Genomic DNA, 23,028 nt, shown 5'->3' with positions numbered 1-23,028 from the left:
CACTTTCATCAACGGTTTCTAAAGTCCTGAATTCAGCAGAAGTTTTAATTCCCTCTTAGTATTTGAATAAGTTTCTCAACTCGTCGAATAATTGTAACGGATGCTTTAAACAAGGAATGAGAATTTAATTGCTAGAAACCCAGGGAGATTTGTTAAAAGTTTATCTCAGGTCATAGAACTTAGATAATTTAGTTATATATCTTGAACATAACTGTAACATATCAGCTTCACGAAAGTTAATCATGCTTAGTAAAAGTTATTTTCCATGCGTAAGAAGTGCTGCAGTAGTAGTAGTAACGGAGGACGTGGACACCATCCCTCTGTTAAGGTTAACCGGTAATAGCACCACGTCCGCCCTTTATCTAGAGTTCACCATTTGGAGCCACGTGGGGGTCTCGCACAGAGCGTCCAGACCGTCCCGTTTGCAGTTCTGCTGACCAATCCGCCAGCAAGGGTGCACTCCGAGCCAGCTGCCCAGGCCCAGTACTTATTGATTCTAATTGAACAATACATGGCCATACAAGGGAAAATTCAAAACAATCTTGTTCCATATTATCAAAATTTGAAAACAGCATGTCATATCGTGATTTACAAAAGGCGCAAGCAGAAAGCTTTAACTAAACCAATAATATTTCAGATCTTTTGAATGGTGATTCAAAAAATTCGAGAAATTTTAAAAAGTGCAAAATTAAACTTACAATATAAAAAAATAAATATTTATTTAATTAAAGGCACGAAAACTGAGAAATTTGCTAAATTAAATTTTCTAGTATATCATATTAGCATACATAACGGTTAACCCCCTACTTATGATCTCTGATTCCATACCTACCATTCTTCATTGAACACCACTCAATTTAATGGGTTTTATTTTCTGATACTTAACAAGATTATCAAACAAAATTTTTATTAAATGTATATTAAAAGCATTGACACATATATGTTTTTTTACTATTCATCGGAACTGAATAAACATAAATTTTTAGAATAAGTAAATTATCTAAATGCTTACAAAATTGCAATATAACAAGTTACGCTCTACTATTTCGTTTTTTAATGTGGTATGTAAATTAAACACTCTTTTTTAATCGGTACGTTTTAGCTTTTCCAAGATTTTTACCCATCATTTCTCCCAAACTGGTAATCATCATGTTGCGTCACTGATAAAGGTCTAAATTTCTGTATGAGCGTTTTCTAGCATTCCAATGTGTAATGTGAACAGGATCCAGTTTCTCTTAGACAGTCCTCTACGAAGGTATCTCTCCACTGAAGCAGTTAGTCCTCATGTGTTTTGCCATAAACAAGTAGTCAAGTAATGCAAAAGTATGCAACTTCTTACGAAAAGCGCAATAAAATTTTATGAAAATTATTAGCAAGTGAAGAACTTAAGCCGAAGCACTTAGGAAAATATAAATATCAACGTTTAGTAAAATTTGTTGCTGTATTTAAAGGCATTTTTTGATTCTATTCAGATCATTTTAGTTCAGCTGCATCAGATTAAATTTCAGCTGGTGATTTAATCTTCGAGAATATCTGATAAATTTGCCTCAACATCAGAAGCGCTTATGAATACTTGATTTTACTTATTACGTAGATACTTCTAATTCTACTATATAATCTCTTAATAAAGTCCAACCTAGCTACAAGGAACTTCAAGGGACAGAAGTTAATATTTCACTGTAGCGTTGGTTCCCTCTAAAAAATGGTTATCGCTCAAAAGTGCATAAATAGGGAGTCATGAGTAAAGAAAAAAAACTGGCTAACGTTGTCATATCTAACAATGGGAATGAATAATATTTCTAATTTAAAAGAAGTCATATTAAGTTTAAGCGCTTTTTTTAAATTTTTTGCTCATCCTTTTCAGTATCTCTACAGTACCTGGCAAATTCACTTAGCTTTGTCTGAAGTGTTTATTTGGATATTACGAGATTACGGCTTCTTTGAAATGCGAATCATTTCAGCCAATGCTTCTTAAGCATCCTTATGCTCCACCTTTTTCAACTTTTTCCTGCTGTGCAAATTTTTTCAATAGCGAAAATTATTGAGATTTGAATTATGTGGTATAAACAGTAGATTTGGATAAATTGTAGTTTCAGCACATGTGGATTTGGCTTCGTCCATTTTGCATTTTTCGAATATTGTTCATTTTATATTTATTGAAAATCTATACGTTTATAGCTCGTCATACGGATGAATATTTGACGCAGAAACACAGAGCACAGAGTTTGGTGAAATAATATGTGAGAACGCTTGCTTTTTTGAAAAAAGATGGAAAAGCAAGATAGCTTCGTGTGTTACGAGCCATGTTCAAATTACAGTCAAAACACAGCCATTTCAGTCAAGATATGTACGGCTGCAACACAAGGATTCAATAAACTTTATAAATATCTTATGTCTTGTAAAGGACCTAAAGAAAGCAAAACGCCTATTCAGAGAAAAGAAGTCTGTAAAACGGCAAGCTCATTATATTCACTATTTCGTCTTTCAATGAATAGAGAAAACTTCAGTATATCCGTTATAGAATTAGCCTTGGACGGAGTACTGTCTGGCAGCTAAATTAAAGAGTTTGAATGGAGTCAGAGGACCCATTCACGTTTTGTGGTTTAATGGTCATGTAAACAATATATTGCATTCTAAGATATGCTTATTGCAGGTCTGCTTTTCTAAACAATACATGGTGGGTGTCACACCCCTTTTGCATAGCCTTTGTTTAGAACTCAGAGAAAAGTGGTTTAGAAGGTAAAAGAAAACTACTTTTAAGGTCCTTTTCTTTCACAAATAGAAGGTTGATCATAATTCATAATATTCGAAACGTAGAAGCTTTTATTGGTTTGTTAAATGCTTTCGTGGAAATTTGCAGAAACTCGGAAAAAATGAGAAAAATATAAAAAATGTTTTAATTGATGATATCTATGCAGGTCATCATACTCATTTTTCGCATTTTTGGAGTTTGAGTATATCAGTATAAAATAATTAGTAAGTGTACAAAGAAAACTGGACAGGAAAGGTTCGTTCGTTGCATCCGGGGGCTTATTACCAGCCTTTGTCAAGATTCAAAATTGTGGGCGGAAATGCCCACAATTTTGAAAAAGAACGCAACTGGGGTGCGGATCTGATGGCCCTCCATCCCTCTTTTCCTACCACCGTCCTCTCAAGAGACCTCTGTTCGCTGCATATTTAAAGTGTCTCCATGCTTTCCAACCGGGATATATTCTTAAAAAAAATTAAGAAGATAGCCCGACGCATACCCATTTCCAAATCAAGAGACTGTCATGACAGCTGAAGTTCTGTTATAGAACCGGGTGTCTAGGTTTTTTGAATCTATAATGAAAAGCAAGAAATTTGATGGCTTAGAGATGTAGAAACTCTAAGCCACAATGAATAAGAAATTTGGCAGTCGAGGTAGATCTAATTCAACTTTTATTTCAGCATACATGTTGAGCCCGCAAACAAGTTGGCACATTATTTATGCCTATTTCAAAAGTTTACATTTTTGATAAATTTCTGTAAGAAAGAAGGAACAGGCAGACAACAGCCCAGCTAGACCAAAGCCTAGAGAGAAAGTTTGTAATATTCAGGATGAAATATCAATTCAGACTGAGTTTAGTTTGGGTTCTGAATGCATTTTGATTAAATAGCAAATACTGCTGCAAAATTCCTATTGGCTTTTTAAGTTTTAGTTCCATTTACATCATCAGAATTGTGTAAGAGTCATATGACATGGAATAATCTCAAAATGACGCAGTGCAGAGAGATTACTATTTTTAGAATAGAGAGAAAATTTAATTTACTCTGCTAATTTAATCTTTTATGTATTCCTTATTTTCTCACACACACATATATATATTATCAAATTCTGTATGAACAAATTTAATTTCTTTATGTTGTTTATTTTTAATAAAAATACAACATTAAATATTTGTTATTTTAATAGAATTATGCATCAAAAAAGCGTGTGAATGATCTGTAAAAGTAAACTGAATGTTTTTATATAATTTCCATTTTATCCTTTGATGCATCTGATATTACCTCATGTGCCATTTACATGTAAAATTACATATAGTACGTGAGCGCATTGTAAATTAGATTTGTTCATACAAACCATATGATACTTTCTTATATTTCGAATCTTAAAACTATCGCAGAAAATGTATAAAGTATTGATAATGCTTCAAAAGTATCAGACTTCTTTTAATCTGCATATTGTTTTTGCGTTGATACTATGAGAATTCAGTATCCATCTCGTTATATTATATCCTAAGGCCTAGTAAAGGAAAAGAATAAAAATGAAGCTTGGCACAAATACAGAAACTTAAAGAGAGTAGGAAAAAAATCTAGACAATGTTAAATAAGAAATGACGTTACGAAAGAGGAACTTTCTTATTTATTTTTCTCCTCTCGAGACTTTATTTTTCATTTAGAGCTCAAAGATATAGAGCCATCATTTTCATTCCAGATACGATACGAACTTTCGAGTGGTAACCAGGGGGCTGGGAGAAATACTTCTCAGTTTTTTCTTTCTTTCTTTCTTCCTTTTTGTATCAATTTTATCCAAGAAATCCATTTGGTCAGAGAATTAATTACGGAAGTTTAAGTTACGAAAAGATAAAAGATTCTTTTCGTGCTGTACGGAAATCGGGAAACGCCTTTGGTTCGTCTTTTATTCATAATTCCTTGAAAAGTTTGATTTGAGTAAAGCATTTTCGTCACGGAGAGACTTTAGGTGTTACACATTAAAGATTAAAAATGCTGAAAAATTAACTCTTTCATATTGCTTTAGCGCTTGGGATGCATTTCATTCATTAAATATGATCAACACGCGTACTGCCATTTAGATATGAAATGTTAGAATCATTAAAAATAAATAAAGAAATTAATATCTGCTAGTTCGTCGTTTCTAATGAGCTAAGTATTAAAAATAAATAATTTAGCATAACATCTCCAAATTAATATCAAAAATTGCAACTGCATTGTTGTATTATACGATTTATTTAATTAATTGAAAATGACATTGCTTCACATTTTAAAATAAATCAGAGGCATCTTTTAAGGTGATGAGATGATGCCTACAAACTTGAGATTTTTAAAAGGAAATACCATTTTCTAGGACATTGCTACTAAATTACTTTAAATTGTAAAGACCTTATTTTATTCTAACCAATTATTTTTAGTTCGACTTCACTTTCCTTCCTGATGTCAGTTTTCTTAGTGTGTTCAGAAGCAGTATTTAAGCTGCGTTTCAAGAGGTCGTGAGGAGGAGTAGCGAAGTTATTTCCGGAATTATGCTGCGTGTTTGAATTAGCTATTTAGTTAGTGTGAGACATCGTTCAAATTATATTGATATTCTGGGCTGGGCTTTAGCGGCTTAGGTCTAAGGGGTCAGTCGTTTAGCCATCCTAATTTATTGTGATTTTACATTTTTATTTTCTGTTCAATTGAGTTTAGCCACAAGTGGTGGTGAATTGTGGGCACTGAGTGCTTGCATCTCGTTTTCTTAGTTCAATTAAAAAAGTTATTTAAACTTTTTTCTGCAGTATTTCCTCAAAGACATATAGAGAACTCGCTACGCAGTCTTCTACGTAGGTTCTACTGTGAATGCTCCCAAAAAGACATAGACTCTACAAAACATACCGTTTGCATATCGTCATCGATTTTATTCCGTATCAGTAACTTAAAATAAAACAAGTTGCTCGTTGTGTTGTATCTTCTCTAATTCTGCTTCCGCATGCTATCCATATACCAGCATCGTTAATGAAATAATGTATTTATGGAAGGTAAAGTAAAAACATTATTCTTCCTTTTCTACTGCAGTGTGAGATGGTTGATTAAATTTTCCCTATCTGCGCGCTGTCTCGGCATAACATTCAAGAAGGAAGAAATTAATGCTAATTGTTTATCACTGAGTTTAGCGCTATTAATTATTATGCTTTAGGCATTACTATTACGTAAAGGCGAGTTTTCTGTTTCAAAATTTATTAGCGAGCCTTCGTGGTGTAGTGGTCTGCACGCTCAGCACGTAATTGAGTGGTCCGCGGTTCGATTCCCGGGGAAGGCGTTGCTTTTCATCTTACCTGCTTCCAGATATACCTAATGCTTCTACAAGGTTTACATTTAAGTTTAAAGTTGTTTAGTTTTGTTTAAAGTTGGCTGTATTTAAAGGTGTTTATTCTTATTTCCGGACGTCTTAAAAATGTTTCATAATGATGTATTGTACATTTAACTGAAGCACCGCTTTTCAGAATTTTGAAACACAGATGATAAAGAAACGAACTTTTAAAGGACTTAATTCGATCAATATTCCGTTTTTGATTATACTGCGGAAAAAAAATCACATAAAATGATAAAATTTAGTAGGTATGTGCAATAAACATATAAAGGTAAAAAAATACCAGACATGGGCAATGGAAGGCAAGTTACGTGTTCTTCCCTGTCTCCGGATAAGAACATGACTACAATAAGATCAGACTATATCTGGCCTTGTTAGTAAACAATACTCGCGCCCATTCGCCTTGGCTTCATAGAACATGACGACGGCACCAGTGTAAACTGGCCCCTCTGGAAGCCTGGGCACTGAGTGCATTGTGGCACTGAGTGAATTGTGGCATTGAATTGTGGCAGAGTGAATGGAACACAAACCATTGTTTTTTTCGCATACAGTCTAACCTCTTTAAACCTTCATTCAACGGTAGAACTACTAATTCAAATTTCTGCTGCAACCTGTCTAAATCCTAATCTCTTGCAGTCACGTCGCGGTTGTTCGAGCCGACACGACAGAAAACAGTCTTTAGATGCAGTTGTTGCTCTTGGTCGCCCTTGATCAGGCTGTCTATCAACTGAGCCAGTGGTTGAAAAGCTTTTAAGTTGACTGGGAATTACTGGAGTACCAACCAGGCAGAGGTTCTTTGAGTTGCATCTTCTGAAGCTAGAAGTTTACCATATCCTTCGCGGCTCCTTAGCCAACTTAACGTTTGAAGGCCAATAAAGAGACTCGGTTAACATACCATGAAGTTTCTTTAGTCCTACACTCAGGTAATCGCAAGTCAAATTACAGTCCACTATTTGAGAGACGGAAAATATAGTGGGCATTCAATCCAATATGAACCCATACGGACGTAACAATACATTATAGCAGTAGCCTGTGTAATGTTAAATTCCACAACATCATGATTTGTTTACCGAAGTGTACTATTATAAAAAATAAAAAAAAAAAAGAAGTCAAAAGTACACAAACGATGGTGCAAAGCAAATAAGACATTTATCATTGTCAGATGTAAATGCACATTACATTTCAAAAGCTCCACTGCAGTAATCTTTCATACTCAGATGCAGTATTATATAGGTGCTAAATTAGTACCTGAATATATAATATTAATGAATGGGGACTAAATAAGCATTTTATTTAATGCATGGCTATTTATTGGAAAGATATATTAGAACTTATACCTTGATTAAGGTTTACAGCTTTCTACAGCTTTTACAAACCTGAATGGACACAAAGTAATCTTGAAGAATATTCACCAATTCAGGAAGAATTTTAGACATTATTAGCAGAAACAAGCTTTTCCTGCTTAACTGAGAATTCAATAATATTTAAGTGTAAGATTTCTTAGTTGATTTTTACTTTAATCCTGAGTTTTTATTAGTCCAAAGGGGCTTTGTCCCTGAAAAACTATTGTTTTCATTTTGCGTTGAATTACTATAAATGTCCGTTTCACTTTTTAAACAGTTGCCACCAAATGTTAGAGTCTTGCATTTGAAGAAATTAAATAATGAAAAATCTGCATAAATGTATGTATATTTCTCGCATTGTAATAAAAAAACGGTACATTAAAGCCATCGAATTTTGAATGACGTAAACCTGCTGCGAATATGGGCATGTGGAAGCCCAAATTTGAAATTTGGAATTTGTTTTATTATCGATTTCATATTTTGTAAAACTTTAACGAAGTTTTGAGTAACAAACTCAACGATTTGAAAGCGAGCAATGGCAATAATCTACGGGAGGGGGAACCTTTTAATTTTTACCGCGCGGATCTGTGTATCAAAAGTTTGAAAGATAGGCTAATTTTAAAATTATTTTACCACATTGCTATTGAACTGAAATTTATGGCTTAAGTGCGAAGAACATGATATTTAATAATTAAAGGTAACACACGAAATGTTAGAAAAATGCTCCTTTGGATGTAATTTAAAATCTGAAACATTTAAGATTTTTTTTTAATTTTTATTTTATTTTTTTTTTTTTTTTTTTTTTTTTTTTTTTTTTTTTTTACTTTCTAAGTGTATGTTTCATCATATGAAACATCAATGTAATTTGATTTGGACTAATATGTAGCATACTTAAGTGTTATTCGATTAAATTTTCGCAGAAATTATATATATATATATGGAAAATTTCAAAACTTTGAATTTATAGTTCAAACTTTATTAAGAAATTTATGTTTCGATAACAAACAATTAAACGGGGAGTCTCTTCAAATGACTGCCATTTGCAAGTGTCATAGAATAATGGAATTTGAAAAGATTTTATTTCCTGCTGCCGAAAAGCGCTTGAGAAGTGAAGTAAAGTCTGGAATAAATCTATCTTTAAATAGATTTGTTGTTAAACTGGTAATTTTTACATGGAAAACTAAATTGTTATCCCGATGTTCAATTTTTGTTGATATTCACGTTTCAAAATTTTAAGATTTTCCTTTTATAATTAAGATAAAGGATATTTTTCCCTTTATTTTACTATTTTGTTTTTAAAATCATGCACAGAGTTAACAATAACGCCTGTACGGTTCCTTATAAGACTGCTTCGAGGACCGAGGGCCGCATGTGGCACGCGGGTCGCCAACTTGAGACTGCTGCCATAATTACCAAACTCTTCGATTCGCTTCCGCCATCATTTTGTCAAATACATTCATAGAGTTCTTATAAATATAAGCCGTCACTCATGCCTTCAAAAATGCTTCTGCACGACATAGCATTCCCATTTCTAAGGAGTGTTCTTTCGAGACATTGACGGTTACAATAGGTGAAGCTTTCTTGATTCCATTGATGTTACAGTAAAGAAACTTAATCTTTGCTCTCTTTGTCATCACCATTGTTATCTTTTCCGTCTTTTTCTTTTCCTTTAAACCAAAGGAGCGTTATCCCAGAAGAGCTATTAGTCTCGAAACCGCATTTTGCATCTGTTCACTATAAACGATGTATCACTTTTTAAATTGTTGCCACCAAATATTACCGCTCTGTATTACATTTAAAGAGATTAATTAATGAGCAATCTGCATGAATGTGTGTATATTTCACGCATTATGGAAAAACTACGGTACCTAGAGACGGTACCATATTTAGAACTACGAAAGAAACATATTTTGAATTTACATTGTATCAAAGCTCACGCTGGTCATTATGGGAATGAGAGAGAGGATGCTCTAGTGAAAGAAGCCTCCCTGGGGGTTGGGACCGAAAAGGTTTTTATTCAAGATTCGGAAAAGAGGGCATGTACTATAATATATGAGAAGCTTATTAGAGACTGGAAAAAATTATGGGATCTCTACAAAAACTATCTAAAATGCTTAAAAATTAGCAAAAAAATGGGAATTTTAGGAGATGCAGATTTTAATCAAATTCTCTCTGCACATAGAAGGTTCCCTGCTTACTTAAAAAGGTCACATCTCCAGGGAAATGATATGTGTAAAGTTTATAATAAATTCGGCGATTCAAAGCATTTTGTCGAGGACTGTTGCTTGACTGGAAGTGTGAGAGAAAAATATAAATGTGCGAAGTTTGAGGATTTATTTAGTAATTGTAAATTGTTTAGAAAATTTGCAAGAGATATTATGCAAACGATGAATGAGAATAAGAAGAATATTGGTATCGAGATATAACAAAGCAGAAAACCATACTGAAAACAGAAATAATGGAGGTAACTTATAAATTTAAGATGAATTTTGATAATATAAAGAAGATTTGAATAATAATAACTAATTGAAAGTAAAACTTATAAAGATTTTAAACTTCAGAAAAAAGACAGAAACTGAAACGACGCATTTATATACTATTTCACCGAGAGTGCTTGGAATGTATGTATCTACTTTACTTTTTTCTTTTTTTTTTATTGTTATGCCTTTGTGGCTTGGCCTGTCCTCTCCTAGCCATATGGAAGGTTTCGCCTGCTAGGTGGGCTGTGGGCCAATGCTTAGAACTAACTAACTAACCTAGAACTATGAAATTTTGAATAACCTAATTCTCCACCCAAACATGGGCAAGCTGAAGCCCAAATTTTGAATTTCAAATTTATTTTCCTGTCTATTATATATTTTGCAAAACTTTAAACAATTTATGGTTAACAATCTCAACAATTTGAAAGCGAACAATGACAAAACTGTATATAGAAAGGCATTTTTATCTCCATCGTGGGAGAATGTGTATCGGAAATTCTAAAGATATGATGTTTTAAAGATTTTGTGATATTAGTGTTATACTGGATTTTATGTGGTTTACGTGCAAAGAACATGACATTTAATAAATAAAGGTAACGACCAAAATGTTGTTAAAACGCGCCTTTTGGCCTAATATAAAATCTTAAAGCTTTCAGATTTATTTTTGTAAATATTTTTTTGGCTCTTCTTTTAATTTTTAAAAATTTTTTTAGCCGAAGGGAGCATTAATACAGAAGGGCTAATAGACTCGAAATGGCATTTTGAATTGAATTACTTGAATGGATGCATCAGTCTGTATTATAATATTATCTCCCTGTATTATATTTAAAGAAATCAAACAATGAAGAGTCTGCATGAATGTATGTATATTTCTCTGAATATACATACTTTGAGACCTCAAATTTTGAAAAACATAATCTTCCACCCGAACATGGACATCTTGAAGCCAGAATTTGGAATTTCAAATTTATTTCTTTTCTATTTCTTATTTTGTAAAATTTCAACGAATTTTTGATTAAAAAACTGGACAGTTTCAAAGGAGCCGGACAACATTGTAGGAAATAAAACTTTTTTTTTTATCACCAGCACAAAGACTTTAAAAAAACGCACGTTTGGTTGTAATATAAAATCTTAAAGCTTCTAGATTTTATTTTGTTTTATAAATTGTGTATGGATTTAAACAGATTTCCTTTTAAACTGAAAACGTCAAACTAATTATTGTCCTTGTTTACGATTTGTTGACATTTATATATTATCAAATTTCTTGGGTGCTGCTTTTTGGAATTAAAACTGATATTTAAAACTCTTTCGACATATTTATCGTCATATTTTGAATAGGACTGTGCTTGGAATTATTATCAGCATCTGTAATTACTTTTTGGGAAAAATATTTAAAGCTAAATATATTTTCTTATTTCCTTTGCGTGAGAGCAAGTATTTTAATAATAAAATATAAAAATAATAAAAAATAAGTAATAATAAAAAATAAATAAAAATTCCGTTTATAGATCTGTGAAGTATATTTCAAGGAATGCATAAAATGCGAAGGAATGTATAAAGCAAAAATATGATGAAAGAAAGTTTTCAAAACGTATTAAATATATTTTATTTATTCAACTATTATTTAACTTGTTTAAAAAATATAATGTAATTTAAAAAAGTATGATTCAACTTATTCTGAATTTTTTTATGTATGTTTTCATAATATCCTTTTCACATGGATATTAGGAATGTTTGTGATTCCTTGTTTAAATGTTGTGCAACAAGCTCCATTATAAATTTGAAAATGTTTACAAAAAATAAAAAAAACTTAAATTTCTAAAAACAAAGAACATTTCCTTAGAATTCTATTTTTAAAAAAATGTTCAAGAATTACAGTTCACATATTATTAAAACAGAAAAATAATTGGATGAAAATTGTGCAAATAGGACCCATTTTAACTAACTATATCACACATATAACTACACAAAATTAATGCAGTAATTTGAAAGATATCATTTCAGTAATTAATTTGTATATATGAGCAGATTGCAAAGGGAAGAGAATTAAATTCTCTGTCCAAAATTTCTGCTGAATATGTGTTTATAGCATGATTTTGACTTCATCCTCGTCACTCATTAAATGAAAATCAAATGGTTATAAATATTGCGTATATAGTCTTCCAGTTCATGAGAAAAATTTGTATTTTATATATTTTATCTTGTCTCCAGGACTTACTTAGGCATTTCTGTCCTTGTATCGCTACATGAAGCAGTCAAATGAAGATAGCGGGTGTACAGCTTGCAGCTTTGCAAGATATATATGCGGCGGCAACGGTAAACGGAACGGAGCGGAAGAGAATTAAATATACAACAAACTAAAGGATAAGAAATATTTTTTTTTTCTATTTACCTGAGTAATAACCTGAGTTTCACTTGTAATTATCACCACTAAATAGACAAATAAAAAGATTTCCGATGAAGTACCCTAAACTTGTTGCAGCTATTAAAAACTTTAAGGATGTGTGTGTGTGGGGGGGGGGGGGGTTCACTTGTGTGAGAGGGACTATTCTGAGTTGAGTAGCGGCAGGTAGCGTATCTGACTCCTTATAATGATTGGGTGAATGTGTGAGGTTACGTAGTCCTACAGCATTTTAAACTCAAACATATTTATTATTATTACTAGAAACTCTTTACACATACATACATAATTTATAGATAGCATAGATAAGTATTTACATGCATTACAGTCCTCGTAGTGTGAAGAGTCTGCTAATGAAGGTCTCTCTAGTCGATTGTTCAGGAGCGTTCACTTCATGTTACTCCGATGGCGAAAATCTTCAAACTGATTTAGCCTCGCCTACTTAATTTTACAGTAGCATTTTACATCATCTGATTCGTTATATCTGGAACGATACCAGAGGAAAATTAGATCATTGGTTCGTCACCCCTCCTGAAATCGAGAGGCTTTGACGACTAACACGGTGCACAACGTTAAATTCTCCTGACACTCGGCATGAAGTTATGACTCTGCAATGTCAAAAACATGTCGAGTGGCACATCATAAAGACTGGGAGCAGTGAATTGTAGGGACCGCACACACACGACTTTATTATCTCTGTGTGGTCCGCCGCGGATGGAAAGAAGTTATAAAATTCAGTTTCAAAAAATAAAATGCTGGAATTAACGTGTTTTTCGCAAGTTATTCTTTAAAGCACTATTACTGATTTTAGATATAAATGATATCTATGGACACCTTGTTTCACTCTCTATCTCATTAAATCATCAGCAGACGATAAAACGACAAATATCTGCCACATTTTGAGCGAATGGAGTCAGCAAATGTCTCGAATACATATTCCTTAGCATTAGAGAACATGATAGGTATTTGGTAAAAAACTATATTAATAGTTCATCCATAGAAGTTAATGGACAATAACAGTTCTGCTCAAAGCTACGTCTGATTTGAGGAATCAATACATTTTCTCTGTATCGAAAAACGGAAAGAAAATTGAAGAGACAACTGTCACAACCTAATTAATGCAAGATGCAAAAGATTTGAAACCAACTCAATGTATTTGGAAACCTCAGCGAAAAAGTAAAAATTGAAAATCACCTTCAAATTATGCATATAATTATCTCATAAATAATATTTGGACAAACAGAGCAAACGTACACCAATTTCGCTCATTTTCCCGAAATGTTTCGTATTTCTGAAAATCGTTTCCTGTTTAATGGCTAATGGCTTTAATGACTACTTGAAATTCCATTTGAGATTTCCTTTAATCTTTAGTATTTATTAAAGATATTTTTGCTATGCAAACAGATGAGTATTCACTCGCGTCCCTGAAAGTAAACTTTTTCTTGCATACACCATAAATACAGGAATCACAAGTTATTTCGCTTAGATGTAGGCCCCTAGGCTGATTGGTTAAGAGTGCTGAATGCTGATAGTTAGACCTTGGTTCAATCCCAGTGCATAGTTGGTTTCTGTGGTTTCATCCATGTGTAACCTGAAAAAAGGCACTAATATCCCTTAGAAAGTTCTTCATGAAGGCAGACCTTACCGTTCACAGACAGCCCTCAAGAGCTTTGACATATACCTTTACTGTGTTTACCAACCTTTACTGTGGCATAATTCGTAGTTGAAGGTAGAGATTCAAGAGTTGCTATAGTGCTCAATACAAATGTGTACTAATAAGGAAACAATGGTGTCGCATCTTTCAAACGTTTAACATTCAAAAGTTTAATTCAAAAAGAAGATGCACTGAATTATCATTCATGTTCTTAATTCTGTAATTTGTTCGTGTTATTTCAATAACTCACTGTGTAATAAGACACTTATAATTTTTTATAAGTATTTATAAAATTTGCAATTTATTGTTTCATAATAAATTAACTTGACTTTGTTATTTAACTTTAAGAGCAAAATTTATCGAATACAAGGAAATAGAAACTTATTTAAAAATAATTTATATAACTTCAATTATAAAAATAACGTGAATTGTAATTAACGTGAATATAATATTGTAATTAGTAAGGTATTTCTCCCGTCTTCTTAACGTACATTCGTGGGGTAGGGGTGAACACGTATTCGAGAGGTCCGTGTTTCGGTTCCCGGCGAGGGCGTTGCTCATTTTTCACCTCTCCTGCTTCCAATTAACTTAATGATTCTACAGTGCCGCCCGAACTAGAAAAAAAAAGGTGGTGAATGATGATTCTTTACCATTAGGATTTGGCGATTGGGTCCCCTAATCTCTAGTCGCCTTTTAAAGCGGGAGTATATAAGATATTTCTGCCGCCTTTTTAACAGGCCTTCGTGGTGTAATGGTCAGCACGCTCGACGTGTATTCGAGAGGTCAGTATTTCGAGTCCCAGTGAGGGCAGTGCTCATTTTTCATCTATCCTGCTTCAAAATAACCTAATGACTCTAATGACTTTTCAAAGAAATCTTCCAGATTTTTGTTGGGTATAAAAGGAATTGTTTGAAAAGAAATGTCTATGTTATTTTTGGCTGTATTCTAATCTCCTTATTCTATATTAGTTTTAAATTTTTACCTCAAATCTCACCTAAAATCAAACGGAGAACCCTAGGTGTTCCCAGACCGGGCTCACGGATAATCTAGAACATCTGAGAGTCTGTATTCTTTGTTTCTTTGCATCTCATTGCTCAGTTCATTGACAACAATGCTCGTTTCAGCACTCTTTTCGAAGCTCTCTTCAATCAGTGTGCCACAAAATTTTACTTGTGTACTTCTCTAGGCCTAATTAGACTGTCTAACTTTTTTTTAAATCAAAACTCCGACTTTAAAAGGTAGCGTGCCGGAAAGGGTTAAAGAAACAGAACACCTAGAAGAAATAAAGCTACAATTTTTATAGCAATGATACAAACTTTAATGCTGAAGCATATGTATTTAATATAAAACGATATGATTTCGTTTGTTTATCTTCTTCAACCAGCAATAGTTGATTATGCTTACATAATTCGGAATATATTGCATAAATCATAGCTTCATAGTTTAAAATTTTCTCTGTTACAACCGAAAGACTTAAGATCCTTTAATATTTGTTTCTTTATCTGCACATATCATAACAAAGCTGATAACTCGATAGTTCTTTGGCAAAAATGTATTCATCTGAGTTTTATCTATACAGTTACACCCAAACATCTATTTAATCCTTTGTTTATTTAAACTTCAATAACGATGCGAGAGTGAATAAGTTACCGTAACATTTATAACCGTACTAAATTTGATCCCATATAATACTGTTTACCGTATTCGCAAGTAATCTTTTGTAAGTGTAGAAATAAAATTTTGTCATTGTTTCATAAATGAAGTAAACATAGAGATAGATATTTTAAATAAAGAATGAGAGATAGAAATGTGAATTTCATATCATTCAACGTAATACAAGTAAACATTAGACATAAAGGAGTAATATTCTTTTATAGATATCTACACCGTGGATGAAAAAAGTCGCTTACAGTTGCTATTCCTTTATTGGATAAGTGCAAGAGCTTTAATTAAGTATTTTTAAATTTCATTAAAATTAAAATTTTGTGAAATTGAGAAATTTTTATGAGTTCGTTACTGCACATTAAATCTTTTCATTTCCAGGTCAAATTCTAATGTAATTAAATCAGTAAAGGTTGTTTCGAATGTATTAAATTTTATGCTTAAATAATCTGATGTGGACACCACGTGACTTCCTTCTAAGACTTATTAAATTCTACACATTATCTGCTGCATTTCATTTAAATTTATTTCCTCTAGTTTTATTAGAGATATATTTCTCGTTCAATCAATTCAGTTCTGACTTCGCAGGAAGGCAAAAATACTTCAAAACTCAAAACATCATTAAAAACTCTATAGTTCAGAAAACCATAAAACAACAAATACAGTTAAAAACCGTTAAAATTCGTTTTCACAATTAAAATTAGAGTTTCTACGCAAAAGCAATCAATTCGGCCAGGGGACGGGTAAACGGATTTTTCGGTGCCCAAAACGGAAATCTTATTTTGGTCCTACTAGTCAAAAAGGCACTGAAGTTGAGTAAAAACAGACTTAATTCTCTTTTCTATTTAGAGTTTCAAATATAAGCAAATCGTGGCTTCGTTAAGATTAGTAGCACTTAAACAATTTTAAATTGTTGATAATTCTACAACTATTGCATGCAGATTAACAAAAGACATAAAAACCTTAAGCAAACATCAGAACAACATAATTCATTCACTTTTAAATCAAACATGCACAGTTTACCAGCATATAACTATAACAAACCTTAGCTCACCGAGACGAGTACCAGAGGGGTATGTTTGTGTATATATATATATATATATATATATATATACTCTTGATTCGGCCGATTGCAACCAAAACAGAAGATGCACAACTACGTACTATAGCAGTCTCATATATGAACGATCAGGTTATTTCAACTTTCTAAGGCTACTCGTTTTTGAATTATGTGAGATACATACATACGTTCGTACGTATACGTGTCACGAAAAAACGTCTTTTCTGAATCCATTTTAAGAATATTTTACAATCCATTTGGAAAAATATAGTCATTTATTCTGTACGTATGTACGGATGTCATGCAAGAACATCCTTCAGATGAATTCAAGAGTGGTCAAAATGGATTTTTCGTTGAAATATGATGCCGGAATTTTTTTCCAATGACAATACTTCGTTTATTTCCTACAAGAAAGTAAAAAGAAATTTTAAACTTATACATTCTACTAAATTCCTTAGCAATCAGAAATACGTACCTTATTTGATTCTTTGGGGGTTATTAATTTTAATGTTATTAAGGAATGATCAAAGAGTATGTATATTTTCGGAACAGACGTCTCACACGGAACCTACACATACAGATAAGATTCATTTTGGTTGAAAATTAATCTTATGCGTCAGATGCGTAATTTTTGTGACTGAAATTATTTTTATTAATTACAACAGTAGTACTATAAGGTATTTCTCCCGTCTTCTTAACGTACATTCGTGGGGTAGGGGTGAACACGTATTCGAGAGGTCCGTGTTTCGGTTCCCGGCGAGGGCGTTGCTCATTTTTCACCTCTCCTGCTTCCAATTAACTTAATGATTCTAAAGTGCCGCCCGAACTAGAAAAAAAAAGGTGGTGAATGATGATTCTTTACCATTAGGATTTGGCGATTGGGTCCCCTAATCTCTAGTCGCCTTTTAAAGCGAGAGTATATAAGATATTTCTGCCGCCTTTTTAACAGGCCTTCGTGGTGTAATGGTCAGCACGCTCGACGTGTATTCGAGAGGTCAGTATTTCGAGTCCCAGTGAGGGCAGTGCTCATTTTTCATCTATCCTGCTTCAAAATAACCTAATGACTCTAATGACTTTTCAAAGAAATCTTCCAGATTTTTGTTGGGTATAAAAGGAATTGTTTGAAAAGAAATGTCTATGTTATTTTTGGCTGTATGCTAATCTCCTTATTCTATATTAGTTTTAAATTTTTACCTCAAATCTCACCTAAAATCAAACGGCGAACCCTAGGTGTTCCCAGACCGGGCTCACGGATAATCTAGGACATCTGAGAGTCTGTATTCTTAGTTTCTCTGCATCTCATTGCTCAGTTCATTGACAACAATGCTCGTTTCAGCACTCTTTTTGAAGCTCTCTTCAATCAGTGTGCCACAAAATTTTACTTGTGTACTTCTCTAGGCCTAATTAGACTGTCTAACTTTTTTTTAAATCAAAACTCCGACTTTAAAAGGTAGCGTGCCGGAAAGTGTTAAAGAAACAGAACACCTAGAAGAAATAAAGCTACAATTTTTATTGTTTTCAGGATAAGTAAAGCAGACAATGTAGATCCAGTAGCAATTCAGCCTCTGGAGTCCACGTATTCAGAATCTGTGTAAATGCGAGTTCAAAACGTGTCCATACGTGAAATTTCCTTGATTATGTCATAATTAAATCCTGGCTAGATATGAAGCTTTTTCCTTATTCAGCAGCAACTTATGTCTCTACATCAAGGGATGTCTCCACATTAGGTAAGACATCCCTATAATCATATAAACCACCCTGACAGAGGATGCATCTTGAACATGGCAGACCTCAGTACTTCTCTCTGTGATATTGCCAGACGAATGTGGAGGAATGTTTCTGAGATTGAAATACTGTGCAGAGACCGGATGTAGAAGTGGATAGAAATACAACGAGAACATTCTGAGCGTACAGTAGAGACAACTCTGACAGAATATTGTCATTTTATCAGCATGAGTTTAGCTGATTTTCCTGGGCATCGACAACACTGGCTTAGCAATCAGAATAATTATAGTTTGGCTAATTTAATTATCAGTACATTTCTATATTACCTATATCATACATTAATAAACTTCTTCTCTGGTTAGATTTAATCTGTTATCAGCTTATGGCTAGATTTCAAACGTGCATCGAATGTGGCAATCAGGGTGCCTGACATCACCGTTTCCTCTGATAAATTGCGCTTTTATTTATGAGAAAATTATATTTACATAGATGTCCGCTGCTGGAGTGCTGAGAGATATATTGGATTTGTATACCACGCCAACATAAAGCAGTTTTGCGTAGGACCCTAATATGTTTACTTCTGTTTATACCTCATAAGAATTCAGGTCACCACGGACATTATCTGACGAGTCACATATCCGTACTTAAAACATCTTCCAGTAACAATTTTCAAACAGGAGAATGGCTGCCAAGGTCATCTGACTTATGAGAATTTTTGTGATACATTAAAAGGAAAGTTCATGCATTATGACAGTGCTCCAGCAGCATTAGACAAGTTTTGCATGCCGGTTAATGCACCTGTGATGCTTATTCAGTAAAATATAACCAGAAAGCTTTTTATGTCAGTGCCTACGAAATCCAGTGACAAATTTATATCCAGAGGTGGATACGAATAGTTTTGATTTTATCGATGTAAATAATTCATATTGTTTTGAAATACTAATCATTAGGTCTGTACTGCCAACTTTAGATACCCTGAAAACTTGAAAATTTTATCTATATTCTTTCTAGATGTTTTGTTTCGAAAGTACAATACTATATCTTCTTGGACGTTTTATTTTTATGTAGCTAGCAGACATGCTAGACATACTACTTACATTATATTTTTTCCCATCACGTTTGAGCATTTATGTTTACTGAATAACTTCTATCTTTCATATATGCGTTATAATTCTCATAAATATATAACTGAATCGGAAGCGCACTTTAAAATACCTGAAATAAATAATTTTCTATTTGCAATTGGAATTATATTTCAATTACTGGAAATTAAAATGGAATAAAAAATATTTCCTTTAGCTTGGACTATGCCAATGGTAAATTTAATTATTTTAACATAAATTGCTTAAGAATCATTTAAATAATAAAAACAAATATTAGTAGTAGTAGTATTTAAATTTTTATAGCTAGGATTTTATAAATTACATGTTTTGAACATACCGTACGACATTTTAGAAAAGAAACCTAATGTTCTACTCAAGTTAAATTATGCCATGCATTTAAATATTCGTAAAGCGTTTAATTTTGTTCATTTTCTATGACATTTGCTAAGATTTGTTTTCTGTCAGAGATTATTTCCTGAAAATATTCTTATATTTCTCTGGCCTATTCTTAAACGAACTTATAATGTCACGCAAACTTCTAATTTAGTATGAAAAGGTCTTAGCTAAATCTTAAGCTTCATTTTGAAAATTCGGGTTGTAAATTTGCTTCCTCGTACTTCAGCATCCGAACTCGTGTAACTTCTATATTTAATTAGTTAGTTCAGAAAAGCTTTTGCATGTCTAATGCAATTCATTTCCTTTCAGTTAAATTCTTTTCCTTCTTCTATAGTTAAGTTGCACATCTGCATAAGTCTTCTGTAAAAATAGTGTTCTTATTCAAGTCATGATATGTCTTTAATAAGACTTTCTCTTGATGTTTAAACAACAATTATTTATTTTAAAAAAAGATGCATATTTCTGGAAATATTATTTTACTTATCAAATACATTCATAAAACTACTCTGGAGTTTGTATTGTGCGCGATATTAACAATTAGCTTAAAAAAATATTTGAATCTAAAATTTAAAACTCACAAAGCATTCGTTTGAAAATTAAGTTATAATATTTTTGAATTCAGTATTACTGACAGAAGCTATTTGAACATTTGGACATTTGAATGTAATCTCAAGCATGTATTTAACAAACGTAAGTGAGGAAAATGACTTCAATGAAAAAAAAAAAAAAAAAAAAAGAGTTTTAGACAAAAGTTGTATTTCTAGTAGTGAAATTTTTATCTTCTTCTACAGGTCGTATAATCACAATACCAGAGAAACAAAATTTCTATACCCTTTTTTTTTCTGAAAAATACTTTTAAGGTAAACATTAGTCGCTTTACATCAGCGACTTGCTCCTTTTTTTAGCCGTCTGTCATGGAGAAACAATAGTTGATAATAAATAGTTGAAATAATAGTTGAATAATTTTTGATTCACAGCACCACGATACCAGACTCAATTATTTTTCAGTGTAATTTTGATGTGGTCGAACATATTGCTGCAGATGATGATGCATATGAGTTTGCATTTCATTCCCTTTGACATTTTTAGTTATTTCATGCAGTGCAGGGTCCTCTTGTGATGTCACAATTCCTGATATAGGAGGTCACGCTAGATCTTGAGTTGTATATTATTTTACTTATGCGCGTTCCAATGCTATCGCTACGATGTTCTTTAGTATTGCTACAGATGATGATGTATATGAATTTGCATTTCATTTGACCTTTGACATTTTCAGTTATTTCATGCAGTTTTTGTGATGTCACGATTCCTGACATATAAGTACACGCTCGGTCTTGAGTTGTATATTATTTTACTTATGCGCGTTCAAATGCTATCACTACAATGTTCTTTATGAATTTTTATAGTGAGTATTATGGTGTACTACACTCTTTAAAAGTCCACGAAATCAAAACTTCAAACATTACATGAACTACATTTCAAGGATGATGATAAAGAACAACTCTCATAACCAACAGCAAGGGGAACTGTCCATTTCGGATAAGAGAATTTTCCTGATATTTGCATACATATTTCTAGAAATTACCTGTTCATGTTCTGTGAAGCCATCTGTAGAGACGAACTGGACGTGTTTTGTTATCCACAGTTACACAACTTTGGCCCCAATCAAACATTAATACTTTGAATGCCGTCATTGTCTGTCACTCGTTCCTTATCAACCTTATCACATCTTCCTTATTGTCATCTTACTTCTTAGTACATGCCCCATTGCCTATTAGTGTAGTAGTCGAAGCACATAAAGAGAACAGAATTCATCACTCCAACCAATGATCTACGAACATGATCATAGGCCACTGACGCGAACAATAAGATAAAGTAATGTTCTTTACATCTTTAAAGGCAAGAAACAGAGTAAATATGGAAACTTTGTGAATGCTTCTGGCTATGATAATTACTTCCGAAACACACACTTCAAATTTGATACATCGACTCATAAGAAAGATCACTAATTCATCGTTATATTCTGGATAACTCCTCGTTTTGTTGGTTGCATAAAGCTTGTTAAGTTGGGCAGCAGAGACAAAATATAAATATTTTGTACATTAAAGACTTCAAGATGTTATTCAATTACATATTTTCCCATAGGATACAATTTGGGATTTAAATAATAGACCTTCAAAAGTGCCATTAATTTAATATTATCTGTTAACTGGGTGTCGGCTACAAAAGACTTAAGTATTTTCCAAAAATGTATTCTTATTAAGACTAAAAGTTAGGATAGTTTTATATGTAAATTTGTACCCAAATCATACTTACATGCGAACTGAAACGTAATTAATCAGTTTTTTTCTGTCATTTTATGGTAGCATTTTTTGATGTCACATACACGATGAAATAAATGGTAATATTTTAAAATTTATCATTCACTTCAGCGATATAATTCAGTTATAAACTTACATAATGCAATGAAACGAAGGTTTTAAATTCAGCTCAGATTACACGTACATATACTAAGAACAATACTTCGCAATTCATGTTCAAAGGAATTATTTTGAATCCAGAACAAGGATTTTTATTATGTACGATTTAATTTTCATCAGCTTTACAACGATGTAGTCAAGAGTAAGGTATTAAAACGTATCCTTCACATGTACATTAATAGCATAATAAATGTAACTTACTCTGAGTTCAGTTTATTGAGAATAGCGTTATCTGTATACGAAACGAAAACCCATTTGAGATTTCTTATAAAGGGATTGCTTTCGAATTGCCTTCTAGATGATATCAGAGAAGCTATCATCCCGTATGACTTTTGCGTTATCAAGGTATCAAATATGATTAAATTTAAAATCAGTGTGCGATTGCATTTGCTTCATATCCAGCATGTTAACGTCTCTGGCGTTAATAAGATTTATGACATCACCGATTTGTTATACTTTATGGTTTCTTTCCATTATGTCCAAGCTAGGCGTGGTGTTACTTAACACCACGTCTGTCGGCACGTCAAACATTCATCCAATAGCTTTAAGCTTCAGTTCACGTGCTTCAAATTGCCTGACCGCTCAGAAGCATACATAGTAAAGATGGTAAAGGGTACT

The sequence above is a fragment of the Stegodyphus dumicola genome, chromosome 9 (assembly GCF_044657685.1).
Source record: "Stegodyphus dumicola isolate Sdum_Otavi_A_Nest chromosome 9, ASM4465768v1".
NCBI lineage: Eukaryota > Metazoa > Arthropoda > Arachnida > Araneae > Eresidae > Stegodyphus > Stegodyphus dumicola.
The sequence above is the reverse complement of the archived record's forward strand: the minus strand, read 5'-3'. Positions refer to the sequence as shown.